A 19,428-nucleotide genomic window follows, 5' to 3' on the forward strand; every position below is an offset into this window, starting at 1 on the left:
CCAGTAACAATACCCTCTTTTCTTCAATACTCCTCCGTGGGGAATTTATATGTAATAAAACTTTTTTGTGTTTTTGTCGCTCACAATTTCCCTGATAGGGATCGGGCTATTGGCATAAAGGAGAATCTAATTGTGAACAATGGTAATAAGTGCAAATAGTGGGGTGCTTTGAACTCATCTCTTTTGGGTTCCCTCTGTACTGAATGTATAAGGCTGACAGAGAGAAATATGTGTACGTTTTATTATATTCACACCAGGGAATTTGTGCACCCACAGTTTGCCTTTATAACAAGGTTACTATGATACTGGCTTTAGCCAGATTTTAATTGCACTACTCACATCAGTTTATGCTTTATTTAACCCCTTCAGGGCTTTCACATATTTTATCACTAGTCCATGGGACAACTATTACATATATTTAGTGTAGGTACCTGCATACGGTTATGCCTTGTCGTGGCATGCAGGCTCACAAATGCTTTGGCCGAAGGATTTAACAAAATAACCATTTTCATGAGATTATTATTATTTTATTTTAGCCTAATTGGTAGGAGCGCAGGAATCGTTCTTTGTTTATATTTTCTTTTTACTGCATAGGTTTGATACCGGAGGCCTGCGGGGACCCCCGGAAATCCAGGAGTTTCCGCGGGTCCCCAGATCTCCAGGGGGTCCCACAGGCTCTGGTATCAATACTATGCATTCAAAATAAAATTGCAGCCAGTTTCATTACCTTAGCGGCTAACCGCTAAGGTAATGGAAGGGTTAAATAGCAGACACTGCTTTGCTGTTGGTACAGGGGGTGGGTGAATGTGGTAGTTGCCCCAGGGTGGGTGTTTAGGCCTTGTGGGAGGGTGGCAGTAGACATTAACCCCTTCATTACCTTAGCGGTTTCAACCACTAAGGTAAGTCAGGGGTTAACCACTCACGCTACCCTCCCACAAGGCCTAAACACCCACCCTGGGGCAACTACCACCTTCACCCACCTCCTGTATCAACAAAATTATGCCGGAATGGGTAAAAGTTTTATTAACCAAAGATGGCTAATGGCGCTTTTCCCCAATAAAAAAAACATTACAGTGCAGTACAAAATAATAAATACATAGTTATAGTCACATAGTTACATAGTCACATAGTAGATGAGGTTGAATAAAGACATGCGTCCATCAAGTTCAACCTACTGTCGCGGCCGAGTTTATTTGAGCATTTGCCCGCTCTCGGCCGCGACAGTAACCGGGCGCACGCCGGGGTGTCCCGGGCGCACGCCGAAGCCTCGGAGGAGCGCCCTCCGATCGGGGCTTCCCCCTCCCCTCTCTGGGTCCGCCGGGTCCCCCGGAACCCCCCACCGCCGTCCCCCACATCACGGGACACCAGGGCTCCCTCGGTGACGCGCGGCATGCCGAGGGGATTCGGCTAGCAAGACATCTCTCGGCTTGCGGAACTAGCCGCACTCAAATAAAACGTGCCGCCTCTGTATGCTAAATTTAGACGATGGATACTTCATCCTATATCCGTAATTACAATATATAGATCCAGAGGAAGGCAAACAAAAAACCCCAGTGACATCATTGAATGATATCTCATAAGGGGAAAAATAAATTCCTTCTTGACTCCAAGAATTGGCAATCGGATTAATTCCTGGATCAACATCCTTCCCATGTATACTTATTTGGTATATCCCTGTATACCTTTCCTTTCTAAAAGATGTCCAACTTTTTTTTGAACAGATTGATTGTATCTGCCATCACAGTCTCCATGGGTAATGAATCCCACACTGTAGCTGCCCTTACTGTAAATAAACCTTTACTTTGTTGCTGGTGAAATCTCCTTTCCTCCAACCTTATGGGATGACCCCGAGTCCTTAGTACTGCCCGTAGGATGAATAGTTCTTTTAAAAGCTCCTTGTAATTTCCCCGAATATATTTGTATCTAGTTATCATATCCCCTCTTAGTCGCCTCTTTTCTAATGTAAATACATCTAATTTAGCTGCCTCACCTCATACGTTAGATTGTCCGTCCCCTTTAGGGGATTTGCAGGATTTCCCTGTACATTCACCTTATTGGGGCTCATCTGGCTGTCCCGGGAGACCAGAACTTCTAACACTTCTTTACCATTTGGGATTAATTCCCTACGCAGAACAAGGTAGTGGAATATTCGGGTGAAACCCGATGACATACAAATGAAACACAAAATACAGATAAAACACACATAACTGGGGCTCTGGGGTGAATATCCAGCCTCGACTAGGTGCAGGGCACCCGCTACAGGAAGGCTTACCCTGTCCGACTCACGCCCAGGAACTCGCGGTACTCTTTTCGGGAGAGCCGCGGTGCTTTCCCCGCTTCGTTCTCCGCTCAGAACTTGGCCGCGTCTTTAAAACTTGGTCTCGGCTAGGCAGGTTTCTCCGGCTAAATGTGAAGCCGGTTACTCTGCTATTCGCAACAGAACAACTTTGAAAAGCCCGCCAGCGCCTCACCGACCCAAGCCTCAAGATCGTCTGGTTCTCTGATTGGGCAGTCTCCTTACATAGACCTCGCTGTCCTATGTTTAACATGGAAAGGAGACTGGCGACCAATCAGTGAACGAATCCTAACTCTACCAGCCAATCAGAATAGGGGCTTGTCTGGCTGGTTACATCAGAGGAGGGGGCGTGTTAAGCCGGCTTGAAAAGGCGGGCGAGCGAGAAATATGAGCTAACCAATGGGAACAGCGCCACAAGGAGAAGCTTCCCCCAGCCAGCCCATTGCCTCCCGCTGGGCAGGCACCACTATGTCTGACAGACCGAGTGTCTCCCCCGCGGGGAATCCTTGTTCTCCGGACCTAATACTCCGCCCTTCCCCGCTCACCAAACTGCTTCCACGCCTCTTAACTTCCCTTCTCCTCTTTGATCCCCGATCTCTGTGCAGACATCCCCGCTCCTACTTAGATTGCCCGGACTGTCTGTATAGAGATTAATACGCAACGTATAAAACATATGTAACCCTTACTTCCCCCCCCCCAATCTCATGTGGTGTCTGTCTGAGGTACATTCTACTCTGGTTACATGTTCTGTTTGTTGCACCTGCTGGTAACAGGACTCCTGAGTCTTCCGCATGATGGTAGGGGATATTGGGACAGGCCTTTGGTATGAACACTGAATTCTACTTACTGGTGCAGCGCCTCCATCTCGTGCAGCCCCCAGAGATATGGGGTGGAATCTCTGCCCGAAAACTCCTTTCATCCTCCCCCTGGTAGACTCCACTCTCAGGCAGGAAGTATATTGAATCAAACGAATGCTTTATTTCTCCTTGTCCTGGCAGACTGCCCATTGTTACAGCAAAGGAGCTTAGCAGCACATCACAGGCTTCCACCCTAAGGACGACCCTGGACACTGACTCCTAGTCTGAGCCTTAGAAACTGTCCTTGCTCTTCTCTTACCCTCTGGCAGGGTAAGAGGAATGATCTCCTGCCTCTCCCCTAAGGGAGAGCCTCAGAACTGCCAGAGCCCTGCACTGTTGGGGTAGATCTTGCCCCTCTCACGGTAGGGACAGACTGGCTTAATCAGGAACTGCATCTCCCTAAGTCAGATCCAGCAAGAGCCCGCCCCTGTCCCCTATTGGACAGATGCCTGACTGCACTGCCTTCTCTGACTCACTGAGCTGCAGTGAGTGGGGAAAACCCATACTTACTCCTGGCAAACCTGCCCTTACCAGGGATTATTGCCAGGATGAGGGAAAACCTATAGCCCAAACCTATAAGGGCTGCACATATTAAACTTCTTAATAAACTTATTAACCTTATGGGAACATCATACATGTGGGGGAAATGGGACTGGGATACTTGGGGCCGAAAGCCAGGATTCTGGGGGACACTGTGTAATTCCCTTTGCATTCCCGCAGAGCCTGTCTGCTCCTCAGGTTGAATTACAGGACTACCGGTAACTTTGTCCCCTGATCTTCTACACAGGTTTTAAATGCAATTCCACCCAAATATCCCCCTTGAAACTCCCACTCCCGAAATCCCACGATTATTACATTACAGGAAAAGCTTAACACACAACAGGACAGGTTTTAGGATAGATCTGTACAAGTAAACAAAGTAGCATGGAGCACAGCAAAAAAGAGATGACAGCTGGAAGCGGGTACTTTGTTTCCTTCCACGGATCTCTCCTTACGGGATACACGCCGGGATTATACTATTCGCTACTACAAGCAACATGGGTCCGTGAGGACATCATCTACCTTCTGTGCTGATCTTCTATCGATGGAGGCTGTGCTATTTGTTGTTACCTCGATCTAGAGCTGCTGGGGTGTATTTGACCCCATCTGTCGGCCGGCTTGGCTGCAGGGCTACACCTGGTGGTTACCCCTAGCAGACATCATTCTGATTCAGGGGTACAATTATCATTGTGAATACTCATATTGACGGACTATATCCCGACTATTACTTATGGAACTCCTTATCCTGTATCTCTGTGGCTTAGCTGGGATCTCTTGGAGCGCTACATTGGAGATTCACCTCTCCCTTTATACACAGGTTTTAGGGTATACATACAGTGTCCCCGGCTTATGCTGCTTCTAAGCTACCAGAGACACACGGTTTTCAGGGGTAACCAGTCGGGCTTCACCTTTTATTATGAAGACTGGCTACTCCCTAATGTCACACTGGCCAAAAACCTAGGTCTACAAATGTCTACAATGTCTAATGTAAACCTTTATTTTATCCCGTGTTTTATGGGTGCCTGGGATAAAGCCTTTCTGGGTTCCTTGGACATGCAGGTAAAGCCTTTGTCCAGTCTGCATGTCTGAGGAAACGGTTGGTGCTCATTCTGGAGGGATGAGTGGGGAACAGGCCAGGGGGCTCTAGCTAGAGTTGAGCATGGGAACACCCCGGACACCCGGGCGCCTATCACAGCGGGAGATATCCGGCCGGCCAGGGGAACAGTTGCTTTGTCCTGCTCTCATAGGTGCTGTTCTGATTGGCCGGTTTGAAGTTGCTGCTCTTGCCTAAACGCGCCCCTGTCACACCTCCAGCCTGGATTGGCCATCACAGGCGAGTCCTCGCTTTGTGATTGGCCCATACACAGCATCTGCGCTGTGATTGGTCACAGACCCGTTTCCCTTGTGTTAACCACTTCATTACCATAGCGGTTAGTAAAGCATTGCATGGCAATGATATACTAGCCACTAAGGTGGGCAACGGGGTTATGTAGTGTAGTTTTATGTTTATTTGAACCCCTTGGTGACTGGCTACTAATAGGTTAATATGTAATGTATTGTAATGACTATCACCTATTGCAGGTTGGTTTAGCTTATCGGGCCTCTGTATAGTATGGGCAGTATATGGGCCATTATATACATGGGACAGACACGGCTATCGCCAGACTGGTGTAGGTGATAGATTATTTGCGGCATTTCTGCCGTTCATCCCATTCTGCTCAACATGGGAACCTGACGTATGGCAGTTTTTACCTCTTTGGGGCGTGACTCTGGACCTCCTCGGGGGTCTGAGGAAGGAAACCATCCCCTGAAACCTACTCATTGTCCCCCTCCCCCAACTGAAATAATGACACCCACCCAATCACTGTCACCCACCCACCCAGTCACTGTCACCCACCCAGTCAATGTCACCGACCCATTCAATGTCACCCACTCACCCTGTGCTGAGGGGAAAAGGCCACAGCTTTTATTCCCAGCGTAACCACTAATAATGGGGTTTAGGAAAGGGGCGGTAAGACCAGGCTGAACCTCTCACGTGACGCGGCCGTCGCCTGAAGAAAACAATTTCCCTGCTCAGTTCTCCTGTCTGCCGCCTGCCGCTCCAGTCTGCGCGCGCGTCGCGCTAGGTATGTACAGTTTAATTGTCGTGTTGCTCTTTGTTTTTGAGCCGCCGGCCGCTTTTGGTTTAATCACGGCCTAAGAGGGGAAGGAACCCTTCGGGCAAACAGGCCCAGCCAAACCCGAAGAAGCCCGTCCCACGTTCAGCTCCTTAAACCTAAGGCTGAAACCCATCCACGTTACCCCCGGTTTCTTCAGGCCAGCCTGTAAACCCTACCCCTACCCCCCCCTCACACCACCCCACCCCTACCCCCTCTCTCACACCACAGAACCCCACCTCTACCCTCCCTCACACCACAGAACCCCCCCGTCTACCCCCCCCCCTCACACCACAGAACCCCACCCCTACCCCACTCCTACCCCCCCCTCACATCACAGCGAGGGCAGCTATAATTACTGCACTAACCAAACAGCACTCAGCATAGCCGTGCTGAGCGGCTGTAACACACCTTAACCCTTCTTCATTATCAGCGTCACTATTTGTTTTTATAAACCAAGTTGAACAATTTATAATCACCATAAAAAAGGGAGGAGAACGGTAAGGGAAGAGAAGCCCCCATCTGCCCCGCTATAGGCCAGCCAATGCCCCTTGCCTTGCTCTATCATTTAACCCCTAAACGCCCAGGGGTTACCCCCTTCTGTCCCTAGTCATATGCCCGTCTTCTTAACATTTAGGGGCTTCGGGGTCTCCTTTAGCCTTATGTTTTCTTTACCTGTTACCCTAATTACCATTGTCTGTCACTTATTAACCTCCTATAGAGAACCCTGACCAATGGGGGAGGCCTGACCCTTGGCCCTAGGATCCCTGAAGGGAGAGACCTCCCCAAAAGGTCCCCACCCACCCAGGAATTATGGGTAATATCTTTGTATCATGTGTTGTATTATTGTTTTCTGCTCACGCAATATTATGTTTTTATATAATCAGCTATATACACACAGTAAAAGTATACATAAATATGTGTTTATTTATTCTAATACGTATGTGTAGGGTACCAGTGAGATAGAGTGTGTGTGGTGTGTGGTGTGTGGTGTGTGGTGTGTGGTGTGTGGTGTGTGGTGTGTGGTGTGTGGTGTGTGGTGTGTGGTGTGTGGTGTGTGGTGTGTGGTGTGTGGTGTGTGGTGTGTGGTGTGTGTGTACTGTTTCTGAAGTAGGAGAATACACAAAATGATGCTGAAATGCTGTTTTGTTGCAAAGTAAAAGGGAAAAGCAGCGTACAAATGATCTTTGTGATTATACGGTTACAGACAGAGGAAGAAACTCTTCTCAGCACTGACAGTGTGACAGAGACACAGATATTAGGTGTATACTGTCAACACACGCACGGTTATTAGTAGCATGTACTTCTCATGTGTATGTGTGACACATTCTGAGTCTCACTCACTAAAGCACACACTCACATTAGTGCATGTTAGTACTAGTCACGTCAGTGACACTAGAGTGTGCTAAATCTCTGGCGTGGATTAGTGAGGGAGTCCCTTTTATCTTCATGTTACAGTCTGTCTTATTGTAACAGTGATCTCTCATTTCTATCATTATTATTTCATGGATAAAGCAGGAAATCAGGAGATTAAGGAAACCCCATAAAAGCAGCGTGACATGTATATTGTCCTTATACAGAGAGCGCAGTGTTACAGGACACTGTCCTTATACAGAGAGCGCAGTGTTACAGGACATTGTCCTTATACAGAGAGCGCAGTGTTACAGGACATTGCAAAGCTCACGTGTAATGAGGACAATCACTGGTGGATTTATTAATGTCCCCGCCCCCATGAAAGATCATCTGAATCTCTGCTCTCTATATTTTCCGCCCGCGTCTCCCGTGTGAGAAGAGATTGTACTTCTTCCGGGAGACCTGCCAGTCTCTTCATGCGATCTCCCTGCTCATTCTCCTCTCTCTTGGTCTCCAACATCTGATCTTCTTCACTAGACAAGGAGACAACAAACTGATGTCAGGAAATGTCACCGGGGGGAGTCAGGGGGCAAATATTTCCCACAGATTTAACCCATTCACTGTCACAGGGGCAAGTAAAGAACTGCCGAGCATTATAACTATATGCAGAGAGACATATAGTAGTAACACGCAGAGCGACATAACACGCAGAGCGACATAACAACACACAGTGATATAATAACATGCAGAGATATAATAACACGCAGAGAGATATAATAGCACACAGTGAGATATAATAACACGCAGTGAGATATAATAACACGCAGAGAGATATAATAACACGCAGAGAGATATAATAACACGCAGAAAGATATAATAACACACAGAGAGATATAATTACACGCAGAGAGACACAATAACACGCAGAGAGATACAATAACATGCAGAGAGATACAATAACATGCAGAGAGATACAATAACATGCAGAGAGAGACAATAACATGCAGAAAGATATAACACGCAGAGAGATATAATAACACGCAGAGAGAGAGAATAACACGCAGAGAGATACAATAACACACAGAGATACAATAACACGCAGAGAGAGACAATAACACGCAGAGAGATACAATAACACGCAGAGAGATACAATAACAGACAGAGAGATACAATAACACGCAGAGAGAGATATAACACGCACAAAGATATAATAACACGCAGAGAGATATAATAACACGTAAGACAGGCTGTTTATGGAACAAACACAGGAAGGTTAATATCAGACACGCATCACATGAAGGATCCCCAGCTACAACCCTACATACAGCACCAATAAATCTCTATTCCTTTCTCTGTCCCACAAACTCCATTTCTTACGTCTCATATTTGGCCGATTCCACCAATGTGACGATGGAGATTATCCCCAGGAGAAGCGCGAGCAGCAGAGGTCTCTGGGAGAGAAGCATCTTTACAGATCTGTTAGAGAATGTTACAGGTTATCACAGGTGTAATAATACGCTCAGCACGGGACAGATCAGACATATCTGGGGGGGCTGCACCCCGGGGATACAGTGTTACTTACAGTATAGTATCTAGTTATTACACTGTGGGATTATTGGTGGGGTTTGCAGGGGATATTTATAGACATTACATATAAAAAGATCAACATAGTAAAAATTACAGTTAATATAAAAATGAGAAAAATTAGTGAAAAAACATTAGAAATAATTGTACTTACAGTTGGATGGAGATGAAGCTGAGATGAGTAACCTGTGAATATCACCGGGTCTTTGTTACTATGGAGGGTAAGGTGAGTGTCCTGTCCGGGTCAGTTTACAGCCCCTTATAATGCCTAAGATAAACAAAAAAAACAAACAAACTTAGAAGGTGTACACAACAAACGACTAAAAAAGAGCCCACAAAATGTGTTTAAATAGCTCAGAGGCACGGATTGTATCCGTACCAGGTTATAGCCTCCTAAGTAAACAGAAAGTCGTTACAAAGCAATTGAGCAGCTATAACACATAATACAAATAAAATAAGGAACAGGGGTATCGCAAACAGGTAGGGTAATTAGTGCAGGTGGCCAGGAGTGTATAAAGCAGCCAGCATGTGAGCTGCATATAGTACCCAATACAGTGTTCAGGTTACACTCTGCAGAATGTCTGTAATAGACAACCTAAGAAGCTGCTACTGCCACCCTTATTAAGTGGTATTTGGCACAGCTTTAAAATGTAATATGTAGCCAGTGTGGCATCAATATATATGATCACAAGGCTAATAGCAAGTTTACAATATCAGACCTGCATCTCGGCGACTTGTGAGTCCTACCCGCTCACCGATCAGTTCGGCCCCTTACTGTTGCGTCCCAGCGTCATGACGTCAGTCTGGTCCCTCCTCCCACCTGACGTACGTTTCGCAGAGGCGCTTTGTCAAAGGTGGTGACGTCTGTGTAGACTGAGGTTTTTTTTGTATGCAATTGATCACCAATGGAGCAGTGATACACAGCAGCTGAGTGTAATCATCTATTGGCTATTGAACTAATGAGGACAACAGAGAGACAGCTCGAACTAACAGAAACACAGAGGGAAAAAACAAAACAATTGCACAATAAAGTCTATCTTAAAGACACAGTGTGGTAATTGTGTCAGGGAAAAGCAGAAACCCAGAGATAAAACAAATGCATAATGAAGCCTATCTTAAAGACACAGTGTGGTAATTGTGTCAGAGAGAGTGAAAGACTCACACATGCATATTAAATGAGATGATCACAATCAGGTAAGTAAGGTAAGTGAGGTCATCAACCTTTTGGAAAAAGGTGTAAGGGTGAATTATACCCACTGCCAAAGAGTGGAAATTGGGCTATTAGCCTTCAAATAAAGGGAGAGAACAAAAAGCCCTCATTTATCCCCCTTGTACCCAGGGTATAAATCCATTTGGATTCTTTCTGCAGGATTAGACGGTTCCAGTCCCCACCTCTCGGATTGGGGGGAACACTTTCTATTCCCAGAAATGTTAAGTCAGTGGTATCCCCTTTGTGCACTTGATGGATATGATCAGCCAAGGGGGTATCAAGATGGTTACGGATAGCCCCCAGATGTTCTAAAATACGTTGGCGAAATTCTCTTATTGTCTTGCCAACGTATTTTTTATGGCACTGGCATACAACCTGATAAATCACACCTTTCGTTCAGCAGTTAATAAACTGGCGTACCGTAAAGGATTTGGTGTCATTCCAATTGGAGAATCTATTCGTTACAGAGAGATGTGTACAGGCTTTACAGCCCTGGCATTTAAAGTTGCCAGTAGACCTATTCGTTAGCCAAGTGTTCAATAGAGGTGGTTTTAGATGACTATGAACCAATTTATCCTTGAGGTTCAAGGCCCTCCTACTGACCAGTGTAGGTGTTGGCTTCAAGACTTCTTTCAGGTCTTGATCTTCAGTGAGAATATACCAGGGTCTGCTTAGTATTGTATTGATTTCAGACCACTGGTTATTATAAGTTCCCACAAACCTAATCAATTTAGAGTCCTGAGAATTAGTTGAGTTGTTGCTCAATAAAGAGTTTCTATCAGTAAATTTGGCTCTTTGATATGCTTTAGAGATCGATCTATGGCTGTAGCCACGCTCTGTAAACCTCTCTCTCATCTTACTTGCTTCTATCTCAAAAGCAGTCAGAGTCTAACAGTTTCTGAGAGCTCTCAGAAACTGACCGATGGGGATACCTTCCTTTAATCGTTTTGGATGGTGACTCTCAAAACGTAAAAGGCTGTTGGTAGCAGTCGTTTCACGATGTACAGTACCGACACACTTTATTGCAGTGTGGTCGGTACCGCAAGCCGGGATATTTCCCGGCTTGCTTGTGGCTGCCCCTCGGCGTGCCGCGCGTCATAGACGCGCGGTCACGCTTCTTCGGGAGCGTGCGCCCCCTGCACGCGTGTCCAGGGCTCCCCGAGGGAGCCCTGGTGTCCCGCGATCTGCGGGACGGCGGCAGGGGGTTCCGGGGGACCCGGCGGACCCGGTAGCGGTAAAGAGAGCGCCCCGATCGGAGGGCGCTCTTCCGCTGCTTCGGCGCACGCCCATCACACTCGGGCGCGCGCCAGGCTACTGCTGCGGCCAAGAACGGGCAAATGCTCGAATAAACTTGGCCGCAGCAGTATAGTAGTTTTGACTTTGTCGTCAGTTCCCCTCATGATTTTAAGGTCTAAGAATGTTATTTCCTGTTAGCTGATCTCGTAGGTGAGATGTAGATTAAAGTGATTGGTATTGAGGATTTTAATAAATTCAATAAACAACGCCCGTGTCCCCTGCCACAGGATCAGGACGTCGTCTACGTAGCGGACCCATAGAGACATGTGTGAAGTAAATACCTCATTCACTTCTTGGAAGACCACCTCCGCCTCCCACCAGCCAAGATAGAGATTAGCATAGGTGGGGGTGCAGGTGGTCCCCATCGCCGTACCTCTTAGTTGATGATATATGGTACCATTAAAGATGAAGTAGTTGTGGGTCAAGATGAACCTCAATAGGTTCAATACAAATTGATTGTGTGTTGTATATTCACAGCTCCTGCTTCTGAGAAACTATTACAAATATGTAGTGTAGGTACCTGCATACGGTTATGCCTTGTCGTGGCATGCAGGCTCACAAATGCTTTCGCCGAAGGATTTAACAAAATAACCCTTACATGAGATTATTATTATTTTATTTTAGCCTAATTGGTAGGAGCGCAGGAATCGTTCTTTGTTTTTATTTTCTTTTTACTGCATAGGTTTGATACCGGAGGCCTGCAGGGACCCCGGAAATCCAGGAGTTTCCGCAGGTCCCCAGATCTCCAGGGGGTCCCACAGGCCCCTGGTATCAATACTATGCATTCAAAATCAAATTACAGCCAGTTTCATTACCTTAGCGGCTAACCGCTATGGTAATGAAAGGGTTAAATAGCAGCCACTGCTTTGTTGTTGGTACAAGGGGGGGGGGGTGAATGTGGTAGTTGCCCCAGGGTGGGTGTTTAGGCCTTGTGGGAGGGTGGCAGTAGACATTAACCCCTTCATTACCTTAGCAGTTTCAACCACTAAGGTAATGAAGGGGTTAACCACTCACGCTACCCTCCCTCAAGGCCTAAACACCCACCCTGGGGTAACTACCACCTTCACCCACCTCCTGTATCAACAACATTATGCCGGAATGGGTAAAAGGGCTATTAACCAAAGATGGCTAATGGCGCTTTTCCCCAATAAAAAAACATTACAGTGCATTACAAAGCAATAAATACATAGTTATAGTCACATAGTTACATAGTCACATAGTTACATAGTCACATAGTAGATGAGGTTGAATAAAGACATGCGTCCATCAAGTTCAACCTGTGCTAAATTTAGACGACAGATACTTTATCCTATATCCGTAATTACAGTATATAGATCCAGAGGAAGGCAAACAAAAAACCCCCAGTGACATCATTGAATGATATCTCATATGGGGAAAAATAAAATCCTTCTTGACTCCAAGAATGGGCAATAAGATTACTCCCTGGATCAACATCCTTCCCATGTATACTGATTTGATATATCCCTGTATACCTTTCCTTTCTAAAAAGATGTCCAACCTTTTTTTGAACAGATTGATTGTATCTGCCATCACAGTCCCCATGGGTAATGAATCCCACACTGTAGCTGCCCTTACTGTAAAGAACCCTTTCCTTTGTTGCTGGTGAAATCTCCTTTCCTCCAGCCTTAAGGGATGGCCCTGTGTCCTTAGTACTGCCCGTGGGATGAATAGTTCTTTTAAAAGCTCCTTGTACTGTCCCCGAATATATTTGAATATAGTTATTATATCCCCTCTTAGACGCCTCTTTTCTAATGTAAATACATCTAATTGAGCTGCCTCACCTCATAAGTTAGATTGTCCGTCCCCTTTAGGGGATTTGCAGGATTTCCCTGTACATTCACCTTATTGGGGCTCATCTGGCTGTCCCGGGAGACCAGAACTTCTAACACTTCTTTACCATTTGGGATTAATTCCCTACGCAGAACAAGGTAGTGGAATATTCGGGTGAAACCCGCTGACATACAAATGAAACACAAAATACCGATAAAACACACATAACTGGGGCTCTGGGGTGAATATCCAGCCTCGACTAGGTGCAGGGCACCCGCTACAGGAAGGCTTACCCTGTCCGACTCACGCCCAGGAACTCGCGGTACTCTTTTTGGGAGAACCGCGGTGCTTTCCCCGCTTCGTTCTCCGCTCAGAACTTGGCCGCGTCTTTAAAACTTGGTCTCGGCTAGGCAGGTTTCTCCGGCTAAAAGTGAAGCCGGTTACTCTGCTATTCGCATCAGAACAACTTTGAAAAGCCCGCCAGCGCCTCACCGACCCAAGCCTCAAGATCATCTGGTTCTCTGATTGGGCAGTATCCTTACATAGACCTCGCTGTCCTATGTTTAACATGGAAAGGAGACTGGCGACCAATCAGAGAACAGATCCTAACTACCAACTAATCAGAATAGAGGCTCGTCTGGCTGGTTACATCAGAGGAGGGGGCGTGTTAAGCCGGCTTGAAAAGGCGGGCGAGCGAGAAATATGAGCTAACCAATGGGAACAGCGCCACAAGGAGAAGCTTCCCCCAGCCAGCCCATTGCCTCCCGCTGGGCAGGCACCACTATGTCTGGCAGACCGAGTGTCTCCCCCGCGGGGAATCCTTGTTCTCCGGACCTAATACTCCGCCCTTCCCCGCTCACCAAACAGCTTCAACACCTCTTAACTTCCCTTCTCCTCTTTGATCCCCGATCTCTATGCAGACATCCCCGCTCCTACTTAGATTGCCCGGACTGTCTGTATAGAGATTAATACACGACGTATAATTTACATGTAACCCTTACTCCCCCTCCCCCCCCCCACAATCTCATGTTGGGTCTGTCTGTGATACTGTCCATTCTACTCTGGTTACATTTTCTATGTGTTGCACCTGCTGGTAACAGGACTCCTGAGTCTCCCGCATGATGGTACGGGTTATTGGGACAGGCCTTTGGTATGAACACTGAAATCTACTTACTGGTGCAGCGCCTCCATCTCATGCAGCCCCTAGAGATATGGGGTGGAATCTCTGCCCGAAAACTCCTTTCATCCTCCCTGTGACAGGGTGAAGTCAACCCCTATCAGTTATGCCTGGGAGACATATGTCTGAGTGCTTCATCCTGCACTCATAAGGGTTAACTCAGGTGGAAGCTAGATAATCAGGATGTAAGCTGACACCTGATAGCTAGCAAGGTATAAAAGGATGTTGTTACTGGTAGTAGCTGGCTGCCTTAGACCAGAGCACATGGTTATATGTGCTGCTAGCCAGACGGATACATCAAGCTAACTACTGCAATCAAAGTAAGAGACTTGTTCATTTGTTTTTCCTGACTGCTTAAAAGACACTTACGGTCTGGTTATGGTTTAGCCAGCCAGCCTGCTAGATAGGCCTGGTGTGTTAGTCAGTCCTCCCAATGTGGAGCAGGATTTGTTTTGTTTAAAGGGACAGTGTACCCGCATGTTATGTATGCTGTGGAGAAATAAAGCCACTGAACGTTTTTATTATCCTGAAACTATACGTGTGGACTGTTCCCTTACCTCGGCTACAGGCCGTCCTGCCACAGGTGGTGTCAGAAGTGGGATGTCGGACGGCCCCTGTATCTGAAGGGCCACACAGAAAGAAAAAAAAATGGAGACAATTTTTTCTCAGTTCCTTGAGCAACAGCTGTAGCTAGCAGAGAAGCAAGCTGAGCGACAAGCACAGCAAGATGAGCAACAGGCCCGGCGAGAGGAAAAGTTACTCCAACTGCTGGCCGAAGGCGCAGCCCCAGGCAGACCACGGATTCCAAATAACCCACCGGTGATGCTGCCTAAAATGAAGCCAACCGACGACCCAGAGGCATTTCTCCTCACTTTTGAAAGGGTAGCCACGGCCCACGGCTGGACAGTTGAACGCTGGGTAACGACTCTGGCTCCACTCCTCATAGGAGAAGCTCAGGCAGCCTATCAAGCTCTTCCAGCAGACGAGGCCATGGTCTATCAGCAACTAAAGGCTGCTATTCTGGATCGCCTAGGCCTTACTCCAGAGACCTACCGTCAGCGGTTCCGGACAGTCAAATATACAAACAGAGACAGACCCCGGGTCGTAGCCGACAGCTTAGTAGACTTATGTACCAGGTGGATACAACCGGAGAAGCATACCAAGGCAGAGATCCTTGAACAGTTTGTGCTCGAGCAGTTTATACAGATACTGCCCCCCTCCTCCCGCTCCTGGGTAAAAAGACACGCTGCATTTTCCCTGGATTCAGCGGTCCGCTTGGTGGAAAACTTCCTTGGTGACGACACCCAACAGGATAGCTGGGAATGGTCCGTGCAAACACCAGTTGCTTCCGGTGATACCAGAGGCAGGCGAGCAGACAATTGAGGGGTCTACAACCGGCCAGCTCGGGAGGACCAGTGAAGCCGATCGGAAGACCCTTTCTCATCTCGGAGGGTTCCTGGTACAAACTCCCGGAGAGACGCCCGTCCCGGGTCCAAGGCTATTGGATCACTCAAGGGAGGCCGCCACCCACAGTATTCCCCGAAAACCTGGGCTTCCGTCACCCATCCGGTGGAGAGGATACCACCACCAACCAGAAGGGAGGATCCCATCCAACAGCGGAGAAGTCCAAAAACCAAACCCCGTCGAGAGCTTCCGCTGACGACCGAGTTTGCGGACTCAAGAGATGATGAGATGGACTGTTCATATGGCAGAACCACTGCCACAGCTTCTCTCCGAGGGGACCACAATCCATGGTTAGTCCCAGCATCTTTGGAGGGGAAAATAGTAAAAGCCATGCTGGACTCAGGATCTGGAAAAACCCTGATCCTAGAGGGCCTAAATCCAAGCAACAGACTATCCTATGACTCTCCTTGGAATATCGAATGTATCCATGGGGATACAAAGAGATACCCGACCGCGAACGTTCTACTGCGTATCAAGGATCAAGAGTCTAGCCTAACAGTGGGAGTTGCTCCCTGGCTACCTGCTCCTGTTCTTCTTGGCTGAGACTGGCCCTACTTCGAAACATTGTTGGCCCCTACTCCTACGGAGCCTACTTCTCTGGTTCCGGAGAAGCCCGGAGACTTGTTTCCTTTTTCCCAGAGATTTTCCCCCGTAGATACCACGTCCCAAAGACACGTAAACAGAGATGTGCGGAAAAAGAGGACTGGTTAAGAAAGGCTGGGACTCTTGGTAACATTGTCAGCCCAAAAGACTGCAGGTCATGGCCGGAGATGACCAGGGTGGGGAACAGATAGATATGGGATTTTTGCCAGACCTGGATCTTCCTGATGTCCGTCAGAGGCAGAGGGAAGACCCAGCTCTGGCTAGACAATATGAGAAGGTGGTACAGGTCAACAACAAGATAATGGACAAACAAGGTGTAAAAGTGTTTCCACATTTTGAACTGTTAAATGACATTCTATATTGTTTGAATAAGGTTACACAAACAGGGGAGGTCATTCGACAGATGCTAGTCCCTAAAGGGTTGATTAAAACAGTGTTCACCCTAGCCCATACTCTCCCATGGGGTGGTCATTTGGGCAGAGATAAGACCACGGACCGGTTTTACTGGCCAGGCATACATGGTGACATCATGAAAACTATGTGAGACATGTCCAGAATGCCAGTTAACTAGCCAAAAAGGACAGAAGCTGGCTCCCTTGGTCCCTCTGCCCTTGGCAGCCGTCCCATTCGAGAGAATTGGGGTAGATCTGGTCGGACCTTTAGAACCCTCTGAGAAGGGACATAAATTTATACTCGTTGTTGTAGATTATGCCACCAGATATCCTGAGGCCTTTCCTCTGAGATCATCCACTGCTAAACAGGTTGCTCACAGGCTGTTAAAACTGTTCTTTAGGGTAGGACTGCCCCAAGTAATGTTAACTGACCAGGGAACAAATTTCATGGCAAAGTTAATGCAGGATGTCCTGAAGTTATTGGTGGTAAAATCCGTCAGGACCTCAGTCTACCATCCTCAGACTGATGGATTGGTAGAGAGGTTTAACCGTACTTTAAAAACCATGCTTAGAAAGTTTGTGGACACCGAAAAGCAAGCTTGGGATGAAGTTCTCCCTTTCCTGTTGTTTGCGGTACGAGAAGTTCCCCAATCATCCACAGGCTTCTCCCCGTTTGAGCTCCTATATGGACGCCAACCTCGGGGTATTCTCGACCTACTGAAGGAATCCTGGGAGGAGGAGTCCTCCCCCTCCAAGAATACCCTTCAGTATGTCATGGACCTTAGAAACCGCCTAGACATGATAGGTCGGTTTGCTAAGGAAAACCTACAATCTGCTCAAGAACGTCAAGAAAGGCAGTACAACCAAAATGCTCGCTTGAGGGTCTTCCAACCTGGGGACCAAGTGATGCTACTACTACCGACATCCGAGAGTAAACTCCTTGCGAAGTGGCAGGGTCCTTTCCAAGTTCTCCGCCGCACTGGGGAGGTGAACTATGAGATCGCTCAACCAGGGTCCAGGAAGGGTAAACAAATCTACCATGTGAACCTCCTGAAACCCTGGAAAACGATGAGATTGCTGTTCATCCACCCTCGGGAAGGAGAGACGGATTTGGGTCCACAGCTTCCAAAGGGTAGTACGTACAATGACCATCAGGTTCCCATGGGGGGGCAGTTAACAATGGAACAAAGGTCAGACCTACTAGAATTATGTGACCAGTTCCCAGATGTTTTTTCGGAGCTGCCAGGGCAGACGGATTTAGTGTCCCATAGGATTGAGACAGAACCTGGAGTAAAAGTACGGTCCCGTCCCTATAGATTGCCAGAGGGCCGAAAAGACCTGGTAGAAAGGGAGATAATAGACATGTTGGAATTGGGCGTGATTGAGGAGTCCCACAGCGAATGGTGTAGCCCTATAGTGTTGGTCCCTAAACCAGATGGGAAGGTGAGGTTTTGCGTGGATCTGCGAAAGGTAAATGCTGTATCCAGATTTGATGCATACCCAATGCCTAGGGTGGATGAATTGCTTGACTCACTTGGTAAGGCAGAGTATATCTCCACCCTAGATCTCACGAAAGGATATTGGCAGATACCTCTAGCGGAAGAATCCAAATGCAAAACTGCCTTCGCCACCCCTCTCGGTTTATACCAATTCGTCACTATGCCATTTGGGTTACATGGGGCTCCAGCCACGTTCCAAAGGTTAATGGACAAGGTACTAAGACCCCATAGGGCATATGCCGCGGCCTACTTGGATTACATTGTCATCTATAGCAGACACTGGCAGTCTCATATAAAAAGGTTAAGGGCAGTCCTAACGTCCTTAAGAGAAGCAGGGCTCACTGCAAATCCAAAAAAATGTGCCCTGGGTAAATCCACTACAAAGTACTTGGGCTATGCCATTGGGGGAAGGATAGTAAGGCCACTAGCTAGCAAGGTGGCCACAATAAAGGAAGTCCCCACCCCACAGACAAAGACACAGGTCCGCTCCCTTTTGGGGTTAGCAGGGTATTACAGATGGTTTATCCCAATTTTTCAGAAATTTCTGCACCCCTAACAGATCTGACAAAAAAGAGTGCCCCGACCCAAGTTAAATGGTCTAGGGAGTGCCAAGACACATTTGACATGCTAAAAAAGTGCCTGTCAGAGGGCCCCGCTCTTCGGAGCCCAGATTTTAAAGAGCCCTTCATCATCCAGACGGATGCCTCAGAGGTAGGACTGGGAGCAGTGCTGTCCCAGCAATTTGATGGTGTTGAACACTCCATACTGTTCATCAGCCGGAAGCTGTTCCCATGGGAAGCGAGGTATTCCGTCATTGAGAAGGAGTGCCTCGCTGTAAAATGGGCAATTGAGGCCTTGAGACATTATGTCACCGGAGTACACTTCACCCTGGTCACTGACCATGCGCCCTTGAAGTGGTTAAACACCATGAAGGACACAAATTCAAGGTTGACCAGGTGGTACATGGCCCTCCAACCCTTCTCTTTTGATATTCAGCATAGACCTGGAAAGGACCATGGAAATGCTGATTTTTTGTTAAGAGAAGGAGTGGAGGGTCGGGCTTCAGCCGTGTGGGACACTAGCCAAACACAAACAGGGGAGGTATGTGACAGGGTGAAGTCAACCCCTATCAGTTATGCCTGGGAGACATATGTCTGAGTGCTTCATCCAGCACTCATAAGGGTTAACTCAGGTGGAAGCTAGATAATCA

General features: G+C 47.4%; 1 long non-coding RNA gene across 1 annotated transcript; it reads right to left on the bottom strand.

Annotated features, from left to right (window-relative positions):
* Positions 1–6,943: 6,943 nt before the first annotated feature.
* On the bottom strand, positions 6,944–9,704 carry LOC142491214 (uncharacterized). The gene is made up of 4 exons (XR_012800348.1): positions 9,542–9,704; positions 8,941–9,054; positions 8,580–8,678; positions 6,944–7,735 (listed from the first exon to the last, which is right to left on the bottom strand). It is a non-coding gene; the product is annotated as an uncharacterized LOC142491214 (long non-coding RNA).
* Positions 9,705–19,428: the final 9,724 nt, after the last annotated feature.

The sequence above is a fragment of the Ascaphus truei genome, chromosome 3 (assembly GCF_040206685.1).
Source record: "Ascaphus truei isolate aAscTru1 chromosome 3, aAscTru1.hap1, whole genome shotgun sequence".
NCBI classification, from domain to species: Eukaryota; Metazoa; Chordata; class Amphibia; order Anura; family Ascaphidae; genus Ascaphus; species Ascaphus truei.